The following is a 3,110-nucleotide window of genomic DNA, read 5'->3' as shown; positions in this document are numbered from 1 at the left end:
ATTTCTGAGACTCTTATATGAGAAATAAAATGGAAATAAACTTTAAAAACCAACCAACCAACCAAGCAGATCATATCTGCTTAAGTATTATCCAAAGAAATTGTTAGATTTTGCTATTAGGGAATTTCACCAGGATTCACTGAGTTCTCAATTCTAGTTTTTCACATAACCAGTCTAGTTTGCACTGGGCTGAATTTATAGGGTCAGCTACCTTTTTCTGTTACTGAACTCAGAAAGATCTCTCTTTAAGCAATCTTGCTGGTTATAAACATATTCTGAAATAATTTAACTATTAATTACTCTAAAGATATGAGGATTACTTTGCATGTGCATTATGTCAGTAGATTAAATTCTCTATACGTAACAAAATGCTGAAAATAAATGAAATAAATGAACAGTGGCTCCTAAATTGGTAACATTTGGAGAGTAAAAAACGCGGTATGTTTGTTTCTGCTTCATGAAATCCTTAGATTTCAACAGTTATACCTCAGGTGCACACAAGTCTGCCAGTATAGTTTACCTCAGACCATTTTAATGAGTGAAAAGCTCATTACCTCTGCTATGTGCTCAAATGTTGCTAAAAATATGTATGTGGAAATAGTTATTATTAATGTATAAGACATTGGTAAACTAAATAAGTTCACATTATACAGAAGGAATTTGTATAATTAAGATCTTTTATCCGTAGAAAGAATGAGTGTTTGAAGTCACCCGTGATGCATATCACACAACATCGTAAGAAACGATAAACAAAACCCGCAGTGAAAAAAGAAAAGAGGAGGAAAGGATACATTTCCCTACACAAGATAATGGAACTTTGGAGCTTTTGAAACTTCTTAAATGCTAGACAGTCAAACAAAATGCTTTATTTATTCAAGATTTATTATCCAACACTAGGATAAAGACAGACTGAGAATGTTACTGAGAATGTGAGCAACTCATTGAAACTTGCAGGACACAGCATCTTCTTGTTTACTTTGTTTTAAATGTCTGCTCAATGCCAAGAACACACAAGATCTGGGCTTTATTTAAAGTTCTTCTGGATAATTCAGAGCAAGCTATTCCATCTCCTCGTGTCTTCATTTTCTTCTGTCAAAAATACACTGATTTCTCTGATAAAGGACACTGGGATGTAGTATTGAAACTATCAGGTGTTTAATTATCCCTTCATGAGCATCACTGCTCTTGCCTCAGAACAGCACAGAAGGGACATGACAAATACATACTGTTGTCCAGCTTTCTTTAACCCTGCTTAGGAAAAAAGAGCTTTGTTAGTTTAAAGGTGTTGCTCACTGACACACCAAACACTAGGAGTGAAATTCTAGTTTCATTAAAGACAATGTGGGGTTTTTTTCATCATTCTTGATGGGGTTTGGTTTCATTTGTCTTTGACAGGATTCTGCACACCACTTCATTTCAAACTACTGTTATGTATTTCACTAATATATCAACTTGGAAGGAGAAAAATAAACTCTGGATGATTATTATACATGAAGAAGGTTATGAGGAGCAGCCCTTTTGCCCAGAAAGCTGAAGGATGGCAGTCTGGCTTAAAATTTACAACAGAACTAAAATAACAACCTAAACTGTGGACCATACTTTGACTGTAAAATACACATCTTTGTTTTGTGCCTTGGTTGCCATTGAGGTATCAGATTTTTACAATGTTGTCCAAGAAGTACAGGCAGTTTATTGCTATTCACTGCTTCTGTTTCTTCCAAGCCGCAGCAATCAAATAAACAAGAAAAGTCATTTGTACAAGGTGAAGTAGATATCTGTTAACATGCATGCTGATTTTATGGTGGAGTAGAAGGAACATAGCTTTAACTGCACACTGAAGAACACTCTTAGGGTTGCATTTATTTACATAACATCTATGGCATTTAGTTGACTGAAAAGAATTGATTAGCAGAAGGCTGTTAACAGCCATCCTATAGCAGGCACTGCACTGAGTTTTAGAGGTTTATTTCACTAATTGGTGCCCTCCTGTAGTCTTTATGAGTCAATTCTAAAAAATAAAGGAGCACTCCAAACTGTGTTTAGAATAAGTAGAGTGATGCTTTTGCCTGCACAGAAATCTCATAGTTGAGCTCTTTTTTAGAAACGAGTTTAGGATTCTCCAGCCAAACTATGTCTCTCTGGTGAATTCTTGCGTGCAGCACTGTATCCTTACTACACTGCTTTGGCAAACCCCAAATAGCATGGCATGCTAAAAACCAGATCTGTAGCTGCAATGGGAGGCATGATGTTGCCTTAATTGTCCACCACAGCTGTCTGGGATGGAGAAGTCACACACCTTTATGAAAACAGAGCCCTCGCATGGCCCCAGCTTGTGAGCTGGCCAGCAGTAGCATCACACACAAGGCAGGCAGGCATGGCTTCCACCCCAAGGAAACAGCAGCACAGAGGCTCGTTGCAATGTCATCTTTGCAGAAGTATAGTGTGTGTACCTACAGGATTGACTGACACAATGGGAGTGTGGTGGTGGCTGTAAGGTGGGACCCGGGAAGGTCCAGGACATCTACTGAAGAGGCAAGCTTCTTGCACCTCTTGCAGGCAAGCTAAATTCGTACAGGGAGGACTGAAGAAGGAAACAGGTTTCAGCAAGTTCCCTTTTATGCCTTGAAGAATGTTTTATCACAAGTAGACAGAAATAAAGTTCTCATCTCTGTGGTTTAAACAGTAATGTGAAATAAGGAGATGCAGATGCTGAACCCTGAAGAACAGCACTGGTACTAACATGATGGGCAAAGAGCTACTGTCTCCAGCTGGCTCCTGGAGGTTTCCAGGGCATGGAGAGCACCACTAGAGGGCTCACACAGTATTTAAAGGATTATTACATGTGGCACATGAAAAATGCGCTCATTTTACTTTCTGTTCCTCCATTCGTACATGCAACATATTTCAGAGCTGAACCTGCTATAGCATCCCTTCACTGTAAAGTCAGCTTCACGGGCTATCACACGCCTACCTCTGGAGACACCACTACCCTCTGACCTCTCCTGTGTAAACAGGCATTCCATGTAAAAAATTTTGGCTTGATCATGCTGCTCGTTAACCAGTAGTCACTAATCAGAGGCAGCCATTCAGCAGAACAGCAACTGCAGTGC

General features: G+C 39.1%; 1 long non-coding RNA gene across 1 annotated transcript; it reads right to left on the bottom strand.

Annotated features, from left to right (window-relative positions):
* Positions 1-864: 864 nt before the first annotated feature.
* LOC134155385 (uncharacterized) lies at positions 865-2,485 on the bottom strand. Its single transcript, XR_009961533.1, has 2 exons — positions 2,451-2,485; positions 865-1,248 (listed from the first exon to the last, which is right to left on the bottom strand). It is a non-coding gene; the product is annotated as an uncharacterized LOC134155385 (long non-coding RNA).
* Between the last annotated feature and the right edge of the window lie 625 nt (positions 2,486-3,110).

This window comes from Pezoporus occidentalis, unplaced genomic scaffold, assembly GCF_034315485.1.
Source record: "Pezoporus occidentalis ecotype Australia unplaced genomic scaffold, CSIRO_AGI_Poc_V1 ctg77, whole genome shotgun sequence".
Taxonomy (NCBI): Eukaryota; Metazoa; Chordata; class Aves; order Psittaciformes; family Psittacidae; genus Pezoporus; species Pezoporus occidentalis.
Note: the sequence above shows the minus strand (reverse complement) of the source record. Positions and strands in the feature narration are given on the sequence as shown.